Source organism: Populus trichocarpa, chromosome 7 (genome assembly GCF_000002775.5).
Source record: "Populus trichocarpa isolate Nisqually-1 chromosome 7, P.trichocarpa_v4.1, whole genome shotgun sequence".
In the NCBI taxonomy this organism is placed as follows: domain Eukaryota; kingdom Viridiplantae; phylum Streptophyta; class Magnoliopsida; order Malpighiales; family Salicaceae; genus Populus; species Populus trichocarpa.
The window spans coordinates 8,805,449-8,822,938 of NC_037291.2; positions in this window are offsets into that span (position 1 = coordinate 8,805,449).

The following is a 17,490-nucleotide window of genomic DNA, read 5'->3' on the forward strand; positions in this document are numbered from 1 at the left end:
ATTTGTTTAGAAGCAAAGATGAGGCTTTTGTAATGTTGAAACATTATATGAATGAAGTTGAAAATTAATTTGATAAAAAATAAAGGAAATAAAAAGTGATAGAGGTGGAGAATACGAAACACTATTTGGTGAATTCAGTTTTTAAAATGGTATTATCCACCAAACTACCGCTCCTTATTCACCTTAATAAAATAACATTGCAAAACATAAGAATTGAACTTTAAAAGAAATGGTGAATGAAATGTTAATAAGTTCAGGAGTACCTCAAAACTTGTGTGAGGGAGTAATTCTGATTGCCAATTATATACGTAACAAAGTACCCCATAGGGAAGCTAGATAGTATTGTTCTAGGATTAAGGCAACAATAACACCTGGGGGGGTTGAATTAAGTGTTTCACTAATAATAATAATTATTGGAATTAACTCCATTAAATATAATTAACATAATTAACCAACAATATAATTAAAGTGGTTAAAGTAAAAACTATAGGGATAGAAATTGCAAACTTGGTTTTTAACATGGTTCGGCAAGCCTACACCCACACTTCAAGCACCAAACCGATGTTAAGTATTGTATTCTTTGCTAATCCAAGCTAAAAATTACAATGTCCTTGATGAATCCTCACCAGACTTTTTTTCATCACATTAAGATTTTTCACCTTGGTTATGTACCTTATTAACGACCAAGAGCTTTTTATTTAAACTCTTGAAGGGTTACACTTTTTTTAAAATGTAACAACACTCTCTCAAATAGTAGATAATTCAATTAAAGTTTAAATCTCTATAGCTCACTCAATAGCACTTAGAATATATGAAGGTGTTTAAATGAGAGAATTTATACTATTGTGCAAGAATATGAAGGTTTTAATGCACAAATATGAGTGTGATTTAAGATTGATGATTTGAAGTTGTTTTTGCTCTTAACAAGACTATAAAATAAGTAGTTTTTCCTAGAAACATACATATAGCTTGTCTAATTGCAGAATAAAACATACGAATTGAACACACACACGCGCGCGCGCGCGCACACACACAAAAGCTATATAGTTGTTAGTGTTCCTCTGACAAATAAAACACTCGACCAATTTAGATTGGTCAAGCTAATTGGTCGATCAGTTCTTGCAGATTCCCAAGGGTTCATCCCTGATAAACAAGCAGTCGACTGATTCAACTTAAAATCTAGTATTAGTAGTTTTAAGCCTGATAAATCTTGAATCAACTAAATGCATATCAATTCTATAATGCTTGCAATGTGAAGTATGTGAATTCATTTTAATTTGTACTATCAGGTAAGATATAAAGATTTACATAATTTGCATTAAAATGAATCATTAACAACTAAGTCTTCACTTACTTTGCATCTTAGACTTATTGATTGATTTCTTCATTTAATTCTCCATGCTTAATAATTTGATCTTTATATAAAACCTGTTTAAACATATTTTCAACCAAGCATATCATTCGCCCATTTTCATTGAATAGTTATCATCAAAATATATAAATATTAATATGTGATCCAAAGATCAACAAAGAGAACACCATATAAATTGTGAAATGGTAGACTACCATCCTATAAATATCGCAAAGAGTGGGGGTGTCTTGCTATAATGGTAGTACCTGATCCCAAAAAGGTCAAGATAAAACTTAAAATTATGGATTGTGAATTTATTGGATATGCTTACAATAATTATGCATATCGATTTCTTATACTCAAATCAAGTATTGAGAATATTTATCCTAATATTATTATGGAGTCAAGGAATGTTACATTGAAAAAAGTGCAAGAAAATCATTCACTTAAGAGAACGATTGGTATTTCAAATAATAATAATTATTTAGAAGATGATGAAGTTGAGCTTAGAATAATTAAAAGGTAAAAAAAGACAAAAATATTTGGTAAGTATAAATTTTATTAATTAGAAAAATAATTATCATTAATAGTTTGATCTTATTTTTTAAACTTTGTTAATTTAACTAAATTATTTGCTCGCTTATAATGAATTTGTGGGACATATTTAAGAATAAAATAAACAAAAGTCTACTAATAGGTCTCAATTCATGGAATTAAAATATGATAGATTTAGAAGTTTTTCATAATTTGCAAGTAATCAATCTCTGCTTCCAAGTTAAAAGTGTTGATTTGGCTTTATAAAACATGCAATGTATTTTTTAAAGAAAAATTAAATGTGAAGTCCACTCACATTTTGGGTTAAAAATATGTTAGATTTTATAATTTAACATGAATACTTTAACATAAAAGATTATCATGTTTTTTTTTAAAAAATCAATTAAAAGTGAATGAGAAATTGTTCTTATAGAACCTTTGGATAACAAAAGTTTTAAACCTAAAATAACACTATGAGTTTGGGCTTTGAGTTTGGTTAATAAAAAATATTTTGCTTAGAATGAACCAATACATTAATGATAAGATAATTGACGGCGGAGGCTCTATGTCGTGCCTCTTGATGTGAGGTGTTGTGTGTTGGGAAGGGTTTTAAATTTAATCATAAAATTATGATTAATGTTCAGGAGTCGCCACCTAGTATTATGATCACGAGGAACCTATGGTCTGCGAGAGTCTGAGTAAGGGACTGGTTGTGCAAGGGGAAGATGCATCACCCCCAATGCACCCTACCAAAGGTAAGCTACATTGTTGTTTGATTGTTTTTTCTAAGTCGGGTTTCTATTCATTGGTCTTTTCTAAGGCTCAAGGCAGATCTCTCTTCATGAGAGAGTCTCTACCTTATCGGGTTAAATTCTAACCGTTCTAAAGTCTGAATTTTAGCATCACATTTTTACACTTTGTATTTTTAATATTTGAGGGTGTACTTTATTGTTACACTCCACAAATATTAAAGTCTACATCTGGATCCTAAAAAAAATTGGAAAAAGATTTTTGATATTTTGGCCAAATTCTAATGGATGATCATAAACTAGTTACGATATCCACTTTTTTTGAATTTTCAAAACATGAGAAAGATGCAATCTTTTAATGAAAATATGCTTGGAAAGTTTTTAGGATTTGGCCGTATGCAACAAAATATTATTTTAAAAAATATATATTATTGTTTTTATTTTTTTTTGAAATATTTTGGAGAAAACCGGATATTTTAATACCGAATTTGTATTTTACAGTGTAAATATACAACCCGATATTATGCAAAGTTGGTAGAAAAATATTTGAGAAAATCACAATTTTTTTTTAAAGGATTTTTGAAATTTTTTTGAAATTTTTTTTTTTTTTTAATATTATAGTATTATTTTTTATTATATATATATATACACACACACATGGGCTGGGCCGGCCCAGCTGACTGGGCCAAGCCCAGGAACTTTGGGTTGGGCCGATCTCGGCCCAACATAACCTTTTCTCTTTTTTAGGTCGGGCCGGACCCAAATTGTGCGGCCCAGGCCCACATGGTTGCTGGCCCGACCCAGCAACCATGCAAAGTAATTATGCTGCATGTAGAACGAATTCTCGTTCTGCATGCAGCAACTTAGCTGCAGCAATGGAGAGGCCGCTCTACTTGACTCCGGAGTGCCTAAATGAAGGCCTGGCTGGTCGAGACGGAGAGGGGCTGACGTGAGGTCGGTGGCTGAGGCTGTGGCAGAGATGGTGGCTGGTGGCAGAGGAAGAAGAAGAAGAAGAAGAAAACGGGAGGGGCTGTAGAGAGGAAAGAGAAAGGTTCACGGTGGCTCTCGGTGGTCGGTTGGTGGTTTCCTGTGGTGGAGCTGATGGTGGAAAGACCAGTGATGAGGGTGGTGGTGGCTAAAGGCCACGGCGGAGAGAGAAAGAAGGGAAAGGACCGGTTGCAGGAAAACTAAGCAGAGAAGGCTGGTTTTTTGGTGATTTTTGAACCCGATTTTCTCCTCTATCAAGTCATCAATGGAGCCTCTATTTATAGACGGTAGAAGAGGGTAATCTCATCTACACCGGGGTAAAATTTCAGCCCTTGATTTGGTTTGGTTCAAAGTAGCCCCCCTGAGTTGTCTAATCTGCAAGAAAAGGCTGCATGAGTTGACCTCTTTACGTTGTTGCTAGCATCATTGTGCTGTCATTCATCCTGAACCGTTCACATGGGGTTGTAGACAAACTGCAGGGGATCTTTTTCGTGCAAGTTTTGTTCGATTTGATGGATAAATCAAGCATTAAATGCACCTGCAAATTAGGCTCCCACACTGTTTCTTTCGAGTAAAACGGGGAAGACAATGAACAGTGACCAGACGACGCGTCGTCTGGTCCTCTCTCTGTTTTTTTTTTACTCAAAACGACGCCGTTTTAGGTTGAATTAAAGATTTAAACTGATTTTCAATTTAGTCCTCCAGCTTTCAATTTCTTTCAATTGAACCACTAATTGACCCTGAACTTTGGATTTAATGCAATTATGCCCCTGATGAACTTCAATTGGAACCCTAAAGTTACGCGTCTATTGCAATATGGTCATTGGTCTCGGATTTTGTCAATTTAACCCCTAATTAACCATCAAACTTTCAACTTCTTCAATTTCACCCCTGGTTTTTGTCAATTAAGCTCTTCAATTTTGGCGCCTTTTGCAGATTGGTTATTGGCTGCGAATTTCTTCAATTTAGCCGCTAATTGACCCCGAAACTTCAATTTTCTTGCAATTTGGCCCCTAATTTCAATCAATTAACTTGGTAAAAATTAAATTTGGTCTCTTAAAATTCTAATCTTCTCAATTAAGCCTAAATTAGGCTCCCAAACTTAATTTTTCACCAATTAAGCCCCAAATAAAATTAATTATCTTTGCACTTAATTAAATCCTTCAATTGGGCCCAAATTAATTCTTAAACATAATTAAAATTTAATTTGGCCCATGATTAAATCAAATTGGCCTGTTAAAAATTTAATTATGTCATCGGACTTAATTTTTATAAAAATTCATCCAATAATCATTTAATTTGACCTTGAATTTGCATTTTCTCTCTATTTTGGGGCATAGTGGGGTACAATTAGGCCTTACATTTCCTCAAAAAATTGCAGCTTGATTTCCCGGCATGCTTTCTCCACGTTGCCAGCCTTTATTTTATTTTTTTGATTTTTATTTTGAAAAAAAGTAAATTTTGAAGAATAACCCAAAATTGGGTTATGACAATAATAATGAAAGTATTTATCCATGATTTCAAACCCTAAAAACCAATTTTCAAGTCTCTTTTACCTAAATCACCTGAAAAACACCATGGCAACTCCTTAAACCACCTAATGATCTAAAATAACCCTTGAAATTACTAGAAAAACAACCTAATCTAAAAAATCTAAACATACCCTATCTACTTTTTATAGCATTTGTAGAGGCAAAAACACCATCATTACACTTTTCTCATCGAATGGAACCTTTGAACACCAAGCTTGGCCATCTTGGTTGCAAGATCATGATAATGGACACTTTCTCTCTACCATCATTTTCCAGCAAGTTTCTCTCTCATTCCTCAAAGTTAAGGATTTAAAAATAGATCGAAACAAAATTTTTAGTGAATTTGGGATTTTCCATGGTTGTTCTCTACCTTTTAGATTTCTATTCCCTGCCTTTTATTTTTTTCTCTTTCTACCCCAATTTCAAACTTAATCTCATATAATTAGACCTAAAATGGTTCAATAAAAAAGTAAATAAAAATCAAAGGAAAAAAAAGAGAAAAATATGGCAAAAAAAAAAAAAAATAGATGGAACAACATCAATGTTCATATGAATAGTTATGCCTACTCCATTTGTTGTCGTTTTATCCCAATTTTGAACTTAATCTCATCTAATTATACTTAAAAGGGTTCAATCGAAAGAGAAATAAAAATCAAAGGACAAAAAAAAAGGCAGAAAATGAAAACAATAACAGATGGAGCAACATCACTCGTATGAATAGTGATGTCGACTCCATTTATTTATTTTTATTTCTAATAAAAAATGGTTTTTAGTTTTATAAAAACTTCATACAAATAAAAATAATTCATATAAAATATAAGACACAAATTTAAAAGAAATAAAAGTAATAATTTCAAGGTATCATCTAACTAAAAAAATATAAAAGATCAATCACTATGTAAAAAACTAAACTAAATCAAATTTCTTAAGAAATAAGAAAGAGGGTATAAACCAATATTTTTTTAAAAAATATTTAACTAGTAAAGGTAAATTACTAAAAAAATGAGAGGCCAAGTGTAGACTGGCCAAGACCATATGCATGACTTGTAGCAAAAACTTAGGTGTACCTGTGCCTTGAAGCCAATGCCCGCACATGGATTTTTTTTTATTATTATTTTTCCATTATGAGAGGACGATGTGTCGTTCCCTTGTTTTTTTTTCTTTTTTTTTTCTTAGAGAGGATGATAGGTCTCCTATAATGGCAAGCTACCTACACCTGCTGGATCAATTTCAATCACCTTTGATGACTAAAAAATCAGTTACAATTAGGGTCCTAGTTTTGGGACCCCAAAACCTGATTTTCAGGTCGTTTTTACTTAAAACCACCTAAAAAATGCCATAACAACCGCCATAAACCACATAATAACCCAAATAAACCCCAAAATAATTCAAAAAAAAATTATAATCTAAAAAATCTAAATGGACCCTGATCTATTTTTTTTTGTCATGTGTATAAGCGGAAACCACCACCAGTTCCTCTCATCGAATAGAACCTTTGGACACTAAGTTTGGCCATTTTGGTTGGTTAAATTGTGACAATCCATCATTTTCTCTCTCTAACATTATTTCCCAATGAGTTTCTCTTTCCTTTATCAAAGCCAAGGACTGAAAAATGGACCAAAATGAAAATTGTTATGAATTTAGGATTGACTATGGTTTTTCTCTACCTTCAACATTTTTGTCCCCTAACTTCTTTTTTTTGTCTTTCAACCCTAATTTCAAACTTAATCTCATATAATTAGACCTAAAAGGGTTCAATTGAGAAAGAAATAAAAACAAGAGGAACAAGTAGGAAAAAATATAACAGAAAATGAAATGAAAAAAAAGATAAATGGAGCAACATCATTATCTTTATTTGTTAACTTTCTAGCCTAATTCAAAATTTAATCTCATCTAATTATACTTAAAAGGGTTCAAATGAAAGAGAAATAAAAATTAGAGGACAAAAAACAAGACTGAAAATTAACAAAAAAAATAATAGATGGGGCAATGGAACTGTTCATATAAATAGTGATGTCGACTTCATTTGTTTTTTTTTTATTACTAATAAAAATTGGTTTTTAGCTTTAGAAAAACTTTATACAAATAAAACTAATTCATATAAAATATAAGAGGATATAAATGTAAAAAAAAATTAATCTATTCAAGGTATCATCCAACTAAAAATAAAAGATCAATCACTATGTAAAAAACAATAGCACATCAATTTTTTTTAAGAAATAAGAAAAATGGTATAAATCAATATTTAAATAAAAACAACTAACTCAAAAGAGTGAAAAAAAAACAAACAGAAAAAGAAAGAAAAGAGGTCAGGTGTTGATGTGCTAGGCCCACGTGCATGGCTTGCAGCAAAAACTTAGGTATGTTTGGGCTTCGAAGCCCATGCTTGTGCCTAGATTTTTTTTATAATCTTCCATCAAGAATAGATGATGCATTGTTCGCTCATGTTTTTATTTTTTTAGAATAGGCGATGGGTCCTTTATAGTGGCAGGTGATCTATCGCATGTAATAGCAAGTGAACTATGCTAGCTGATTCAATTTCTAGTAACATCTGGTGACTGAAAAATTAGAGTCCAAGCTTTTGGACCCTAAAACTCGTTTTTCATGTTGTTTTTTTACATGAAACCACTTCAAAAACACCATAATAACCTCCATAAACCATTTAATAACCCAAACAAACCCTAAAATTACACAAAAAAAAAACTAATCTAAAAAATTTAAACGAAGCCCGATATTTTTTTTTTTGCAAGTGTAAAGGAAAAACCCACCAACAACGCACTCCTCTTATGAAATGGAACCCTTAGACACTAAGCTTGACTATTTTAGTTGGGAAAATCATTAAATTGACCACTTTTTCTTTCTAGTGAGTTTATATCTACTTTCACAAAATTAAAGACTGAAAAATGGACCAAAATGAAAATTATTGTGAATTTGGGATTGATTATGGTTTTTTTCTACCTTTTACATTTCTTTCCCCTACCTTTTATTTGTCTTTTCTATACCATTTTCAAACTTAATCTCATCTAATTATACCTAAATGGGTTCAATCGAAAGAGAAATAAAAATTGGAGGACTAAAAAGGGGGAAAATAAAATAAAAAACTGATGGAGAAACCCACCAAACTATGTTTTCGGCAAATGTAGAGGAAAAACACATCAAACAGACCTCGATCTATGATAATAAAAAAAAAAAAGAAGAAGATGGAGGAGCATTTATTCATATGAATAGTGGTTACTACTCCATTTTTTTTTTTTATTCCAATTTCAAACTTAATCTCATCTATTTATACTTAAAAGAGTTCAATCTAAAGAGAGAAAAAAAAGAGGACAAAAAAGAAAAAATATATGGCAAAAAATGAAAAAAAACTTAAAAGATAAAGTAGTATCACTGTTCATATGAATAGTGATGATGACTCCATTTATTTTTTATTGCTAATAAAAAAGATTTTTATTTTTATAAAAAACTTCATACAAATAAAAGTAATTCATATAAAATATAAGAGGATACAAATATAAAAGAAATAAAACTTATCTTTTAATTTGTCATCCAACTAAAAAAAATATAAAAGATCAATTACTATGTAAAAATAAAAAATACATCAATCTTTTTTTAAAAAATAAGGAAGATGGTATAAATCAATATTTAAATAAAAATAATTAAAAACAAGAAAAGAAAAGAAAATAGGCTAGGAGTAGATGGGCTAGGCCCATACGCTTAGCTTGAAGCAAAACCCTAGGCGCTTTGAAGCCTATGCTTGTGCCTGAATTTTGTTCACTTCTTTGTTTTTTTTTTTTTATGGGCAACAAGTCGCCATTTGGTTCTAGTGACCGTAAAATCACGATCCAAGTTTTTGGACTCCCAAAACTTTTTTTTTTCAGATTCTTTTTACCTGAAACCACCTCAAAAGCACTATAACAACCTCCATAAACCACATTACAACCATAAAAAACTCAAAATCATTTAAATAACAACACATTTAAAAAATCTAGATGGACCATAATCTATCTTTTCTAGCATGTGTATAGGAAAAAACCACCACTATCATGTTTCTCTCATCGAATGGAATCCTTGGACACCAAGCTTGGCCGTTTCGATAGGCAAAACCCTAATAATCGACCACTTTCTCTCTGTACCATTATTTTGCAGTGAGTTTTGTCTCCTCTCTTAAAGTCAGGGACTGAAAAACTAAACAAAATGAACTCTTAAACCTAAATAAAAATTGCTGTGAGTTTAGAATTGACTATTATTTTTCTTTATCTTTTACATTTTTATCCCCTATCTTTTTTTTCCTTTCTATCTAAATTTCAAACTTAATACCATTTAATCATACCTAAAATGGTTCAATTGAAAGTGAAATAAAAACGAGCGTTCAATTGAAAGTGAAATTAAAATCAAAGGATAAAAGTAAAAAATTATGATAGAAAAAAAAAAAAAGGTAAAGCAACGTCACTATTTTTTTTTTTAATATGAAGAGTGATAATCCTAATTTCAAACTTGATCTTAATTAATTAGACTTAAAAGGGTTTAGTGGAAATAAAAATCAGAGGACAAAATATCATATTATGATTAATATGCTATTGATCAGCTCAACATTAATACCCAGAAAGAATCAACCATTATTGAGATTCCACTAACTTCACATCACTTGTTTTTGCTTGGTTTCAACGGCAGCTTCTCTTGAACTTCCCCCAATATTGCCAGGACTCTCAAGATTACTCAAGTTATCAAGAAGATCATACAATAGATGGAATATTATTGCAATGCACTCCAAATAGATGACTGACCTTGATTGATTTGTTGCGATCACAACTGGGGCAATTGCATGACTCCCTTTCATCTGTGTTTCCTCTTAGCTCAACTAGATGTGGCAATCGTGCCACAGTAATTACTACCTGTATTTCATATTTAAACAAAAACCAACCTCATTTTGTCTCGTTTCTTTTCCAAGACTTTCAAGTTCAAAGCTTCACTAACAGGAGCTGGCCATTAATATCGAAACCCCAGCAAAATGAGAGTTCTTGACCATAACCACAGCAACCACTGCATGGCATTCAAAATCGGTCCCACAGCAACCTTAAAATCTCTAATTCCTCCAACAATAACACATAAAATGTTTTTTAGCAAAGAAAACCAGTTTTATTACCCTCATAATCTGTTTGCACCTAATTTCCTCTGACAGCAAAGGCATTGACAGCAAAGGCATTGGTGCCATGTGGTTCAGCCACCTAAACACCCAAGTGACAGTTCAGCAGATCCATGTCATTGGAGCCCTTATTCGTGGAAACTTGATAGCATTTGATCATGTGTGAGAAATAGTAGAAGCATCTTTGAGGGCGTGGTTTTGTCGAAAAAGAAGAAAGAAAAAAGGTGAGATCTTTTGGCGGTGGGCTGGTGCTGCCAAATTGGTGGACCACCAAATTGGTGGTCTATTATCCTACTTTGGAATTACGGGTTTAATTAATAGCCACAATAAAAAGAAGATTATGAATCATCGATGGCAATATCAGGTGATCAAACATATCTGACAGACGGAGGCTCAGCTGATAAAAAAAAAAAAAAGAGTATTTGGAAGCAACTCTCGAAAGATAAAATACGTGTCATTTGAATATATATATATATATATATATATTACATGGAATTCTTCTCAATTTTAATTCTACATTTACATACAAAATACAGAAAAGAATGTTAAACATTATAACTTTATTAGTTTAATTTGACGTCGAAACCAGCAATATTGAACTTGTCCAGGGGATTGTGAAACAGTTGGGTCCCTGATGATGTGGCAAATGTCCATGAAAAACAATGCCCAGCTTGGGTCATATTTAATATATTAAAAGAATATGTCAATTTTAAAAGAATTGGTAATACTAATTAAATATTTAATAAAATAAATTTATATATATATATATATATATATGAATTGATAAAATATAAAAGAATTGTTAATATTAATTAAATACTTAAATGAAAAGATAATATTTCTCCTAAAAGCAAAAAACAGCTGGATATACAAATATTTAACCTTGATTTATTTTAATTCATGAGTTTTTTTTATCTTAGAAGTTTTTTTATTAACAAGAACAAATGATTTTTATTTTTATAAATTTCTCATCCAAATAAATTGTATTTATATATCAAATGTAAAAGAAAAAAAATAAAAATCTCTTTCAAATATTATAAAATATAAAAAATTAAAAATAATAACTAACATTTAAAAAGTATGAACTATAAAATCTAAGAAATAAGATAGAGATAGAGAGAGTATTAATTTGAATTTAAATAAAAAAATTAGTGAACCAATAATTTGAGAGAAAGTTGCCAATTCTTTTTAAAACCTAAAATAGAAAGTTGATTTCTCTCTTAAAATCCAAAGACATATGAGTATGCAAATATTTAACTATGATTTTTTCTTTTAATTTATATATTTTTATGTTTTTTTCACTTAGGTGAATAATTTTTATTTTTGTAAATACATTATAAAAATATAATTTATTTATATCAAATCTAAAGAAGATTTAAAAGATAAATTAAAACAATCTCTTTGAAACATTAAAAACTACAAAATAATAAAAAGTAACTTTTTAAATATGAAACAAAAAAATCAAAGAGAGAGAGATGGGGGGGGGTATTAATTGAAATTTTAAAAAAATAATGCAAAGTAATAATATATAAAAAATAGGGAGTGGATTGATTAAATTTTTGAAAAAAAAAAGTTCAGACGTTGATGAGTCTGCCCCACGTGTCTAGCCATAAGAAGAAAGCCTAGAAACGCCTAGGCCAACACTTGTTTTTTTGTTTTTTTTTTTCCTCAAGAGCAAATGACCTGTTATATGTCCCTTTTCTTAAAAAAAAAAAAAAAACAAAACTAGATGATAAGGCACCTCCAGTGGCAAGTAACTTGTCGACTACTGATATTCTGTTTAAATCGAGCCACCCTTGTAGCGAACAAATAACCAGAGGGGATGGCTAAAAATTCATTACCCCATTATTTTTTATTTAAAAAATCTAAAAAACATTATAAAAATCTATATAAATCATCTGTCAACTGCAAAACATTCTAAAATAACTAAAAAAAAAAACAAAAGAAATTTAAATAAGAAATTAATTCAAAATAAGAAAATGCATAAAAAATAAGGAGGGTATGAATTTAATTATTTTTTTCAAAAAATAATCAAAATAAAAAAAGAGATCGGGCATTGATGGGTCAGCCCAACATGTATGGTGTAAGACCTAAACTTTTATTCCAAACCCAACTTAAGTTAACCTAGGTATATAAGGAAAGTTGAAAGAGAATTATTTTTCTCTTTTTTAGTTCTTGTGGCTGATGTGACCCTTCCCTCATCAAACCAATGATTTCAATTTTTTATCTTGAATTTTTGGGTTCAAGAAATATGAAATTAGAAAGTAAGTGGTTCTCTCTCATGTTACTTTCGATTATGGTTTGTTTATGAAAAGATTAAAAAAGAGATTAAGATTTATAAAGATTTGAAGTTTATGTTGTTAATATTGATTAATAATTATTATGGGTTTAAAGTTAAGTGATTGATTTTGAGTGTGTTGTTAGAAATAAGGATTTGTTAATTGATTTGTTATAGGTTAAGAAATTTGTTTAAACTATTCTATAAAATCTGAACATAATGGTCTTGAGGTTGAAAATGATGAAATTTTATTTTGGTCCTTATTTATAAAAATTACAATTTAGTCCCTAAACTTTGAAAAATTATAATTTGACCCCTGAAATGTATTTTGGAATTTTAGATAGTATTGTTATGAGGTTAAGGATGATTAATATCAATTTGATAATTAATTTGTGTAGTTTTTTGTTTAGTCCCTCCATTTAAGATATTTACAGTTTAGTCCTTAAACTTTGAAAAAATTACAATTTGATCCTTGAAATGTAAATTGAGATTCCGGACAGAATTGAGGATGAATGATGGGTGAAATTTCAGAATGGTTATGTATTTTTAAAATTTATAGTTTGGTCACCCAATTCTGGTAAAATTATGTTTTAGTCCCTGATTTCTAAAAAAAATCAACAAAAAAATAGAATTATTTATAACACCATCATTGTATTCCCAGTTAATAATAATAAAAAAAACTCTTATATTAAATATCATAACTTTTCATTACATTAATATAAAAAAAACTTTAGCCATCACTTTCTTAGCCCAAATCCATATCTCTATATATATATATATATATATATATAAACAGATTAAATTGAGTTTAAATAGTCAATTTGGGAAGGGGGTGACCAATTATTTTACACTAACGGTAGAGATCGAAACCACCACCACCGTTCCAGCCAAGGAACCAGCCCCTCCACCATTGTTGCAACAACTCCTCACATGGATAGAGATCCTATCTTATATCCATGGATCCACGGAGCTTCTTGGCTTTTAGGTAACATTGTTGAAACTCTTGCATTTTGTTATTTGTAATTATTGAACTACTGCTCGAACACACCTTTCTAATGGTTTCATTTGTAGATAGATGCTGCTATAAACCCAGGAAGGTGAATGTGTGGGCATGGCGTTTTAGCCCCTTAAGCAGAAGTAAGAAAATGCAAGTCCAAGTGAAGTGTAGCTCTGGAGCAGAGAATTGTCAAGAACAGGTAGCAGTTGAATTACAAGGCACAACTAAACTTCACCCTTCATTTTTTCAAACCCACCTCTAAAACCTCCAAATTGGCCAACTTTGCCTCTTCTTCCTTGGTTCACATTCAAAAAGAAAATTCAGCAAAGTTTGTGTCTTTTCATTTTCTCTTGATTTTGCAAGTAATTTTTCTTTTTTTTTTAATCACTTGGGAGGCTTGGGACAAACAACAAAACCCTTGGAATCAGAAATCAAAACCAAAACTTCTCTCATCTCAAGCTGAAGATTGACTTGATTCATCATCATCTTTAAAAAGAGAGGGTGAGAGAAATTGTACATGAAGATTTGGGTATGAAAATATGAGATTTTTATTCAATTTAGCAAGCAAGAAGATAAAGGGTGTTTGTATTATATTATATTTAAGGGTAGATTTATCTTTTCATTCAAATTTTAAAATTGAATTGACTATAAATTATATTTTTTTTTTAAATAAAAACAAAGTAAAAAATAGCTAAACTATCAAAGGATAAGAGTAATTTTCCAGAAGCTTTGAACTTCTAGTTGGGTTTATAATAACAATGAAATTTTGCATGCGATGATATGTATGATATAGTTGAAAAAATATAGTTCAAGGGCACGATTGATTAGATTAATAGTACAGATTTTAAAGTGTCACAACGCAAAAAGGTCAAGGAAAAAACTTGATTAAATTGATGGTATAGACTTATCATAATACTAGAAAAATGCCATTAAACCCATAAAAAAAAAATAGTGGCACTATAATTGGCTTTGTTATACAAGGTTTTTTTTTTTTTTGTGCATTTTCTAATCATATGTTTTTAGGCATGCAATAAATCAATTCAATTGCAGGAGATCTTCTGCATCACAAGAAGAGCCAGGATTCAACATTCATGCAAAATTAAATCACTAAATATTTGAGGTCTTCTGAACACTTACAAAATGGAAGGCCTGGTTTGATTTGAGCTGGGTCTAGGTTCAAAACCAGTCCTCGTTGAATGCCATTGAAATTTGAATGAAAGAAGAAAGTGCCTCAGCTGGCGGAACAAAAAAGCGCCGCCATGAGCCCTTTTGCTCCACCTCACATTTATATACAAAAGTCAAAACTTTCGGTGAATGTTTTGATTTGCAGCTAGAGCATTGAATTCAATCTTTCAACAATGGAGAATATCAGCAGAGCAGACTCATGAATGGAAAGGAGCAGCCATGGGGTAGTTTCCCACGTTCGCTGACACCACACCAATATTTATCAAATTTGACTGCTCTTACCTCAATGGCACCATTACTGCCCTGTACGTTTCTTTACCGACTCTAAAGTTTCTATTTGTATGCTTGGAAATTAAATCTTTCCTTATGCTTGCTTATTATTTGTTGTTGTGAAATGCAGGAAACTTTAGATCTTAAGGATGTAATTCCAAATGATCTTCGGACCTTGACTTACCTCTCCAATTTGTATCGTTTAAACCTTCCATTTAAATTGATAATTTGACCAAGTTGTAGCTACTGGAATTTAGGTCAAAATTGCTCGAGAAAAGAGAAAAGATGTACTAATTTAAATATAAATTAAAGAAATTTAGAGAAAAAACCATAAAAAACCTATTAATTAAAAAAATAGGAAAAAAAAGAGAGCAAAGATCAGTCGTTGCTAGAACCATTTTGTTTGGGCACCAAATAAAATTCATCCGAATGTGTGAAAGGCTTGATAAAATCAAAGCTGGCTTTCAAGGAAGGAAAAAAAAAAAAACATTAGAAAGTTCATCAATAGTGATTGAAATGGAATATATGCCTTGTTTAAGGGCAAAGAAGCAATTATAATAAGAAGAAAGGAGAGAGAAAAAATTAAAAAAAAATCTTATAAGCATATCAAAACTCTAATTATATAATTATAAAAATATTAACGAAAAGAATTCAATAATACTAATAAAAGTCACAAGAGATTTGATGCTAGCCAATCTAGCCAAGCTGAATAAATATTCTAAACTCATTAATTACTAGTGATAGTGATGCATAAGCGACTTTGATGCTAGCCAATCGGGGCAAGCTGAATAAATATTTGCAGTCAATTTATTTCTGGATACATAGTGGTTGGTTGATTTTTCGGTGTTGAAACTCATCTTTTTATCAAGTTTTAAGCAATTAGCCATAAAGGATAAGAGTAATAGATCAGAGAAGCTCAATCAACCTTTGAATTGTTATTAAAATCTCATTTAATTTAACCTCATTAATTATAAGGTATGGTTTCGATTTTAAAGCAAGTTGCTGATCATAATATATATGTCTACATATATGGTCACATCATGCCGTTTTGAAGCCTTTTTTTAGCTTTATGTGAATCAAAACTCAGATGAGAAAAAAAGAAAAAAGACATGTACAAATTAATGCGGGTTTGAAAGGGTATAGAGACACGAATTTACATTTCTAAAGAAATCATCATTTGCTGAGAAATATTACATGGCAGGCCGATTCTCAATTTACTGAGAAATATTACATGGCAGAAGTTTTATGGCTGTTTACTTTTTTGATGCTGAAAGCTGCGTTGAACTTCTGCTGGGGAATGTTGTATATTAATTTTTGGACTGCAAGTGTATGTATATTGAAAACGATACTGCTTATTGTCCAAAAAAAAAACCCTAGTTGCTATTATTTTACATTATCATAATTCTTCTTGTTTTGTTTTTTTTTTTTATTAACATAGGTTAATGTGGGTGTTCGGCCAGCTTGCGCGCATTTCGACTAATCTCACGAACCCTGAAGTTAACGATCATGTAAGCCTCCAATGACCATCATATTAGCAACCACAAGACTTGAATTTAAGAGACCACAGAGAAAGCAAATCTCTTGATCCCAAGCTTTTACTACTGGATCACCTACTAGATAGTTATAAACCTTGTTATTTTTCTTTTATTGGGTAAGTAGGTAGGATATATTAGACCAAGTGTAAAAACAACTATTAGGAAGTTATATAACACGCATGCACCATCAAACAATATTAATTATCTCTTTCACTCTCGAGAAAAAAAAAGGAAAATGTTATTTTCAAACTCATCTCTGAGTTATTATAGTGTATGTGGTACAATCGTTTTCTCTAAATGATCACGCAACCATGAAAATAATGGTTTCTGAGATGAATAGAGAAACTTTACATATACAAGTCTCCGGTTAATTATTTAAACACCAACTCTTAATTACATATATACCATTCAGCTCAATCTCGTCATTCTGTCTGAAATGATCGTTTTAATAGAAAAAAAAATCATTTTTTAATTCTAAAAAAAGCATTATTTTACTATATAAAACAAGTAATAAGATATCGTCGAAAACATTAATGAATACGAATGGATGGCCTTAACAAGTATTTTTTTTTAATGGACATCACTTAGGGAATAAACATAGGGAATAATGGAGAAATATTAAGAAAAATCCTAATTCTGCTTGTGAGAGAGAAAACACTATATATTGAAATGATATTGTAATTTTTTTTTTCTTTGAAGCATTTTCTATTTTATCGTTAATTATTTTTTTTCAGTTTGAACTCTTCATATTGCATTGATTGAGATTTAGGGCTCATAATTTATTTCAATTAACTTGCTATGCAATTCTTGTTATCTAAAAAAAAATATTTTGATGTTAAATTAATGCTTGATTTGGCATAATAGAATTTGATTTTATTAGTTAAAAATAATTAAAACTTTAAAGACTAAATTAAAACTTTGCATACTTA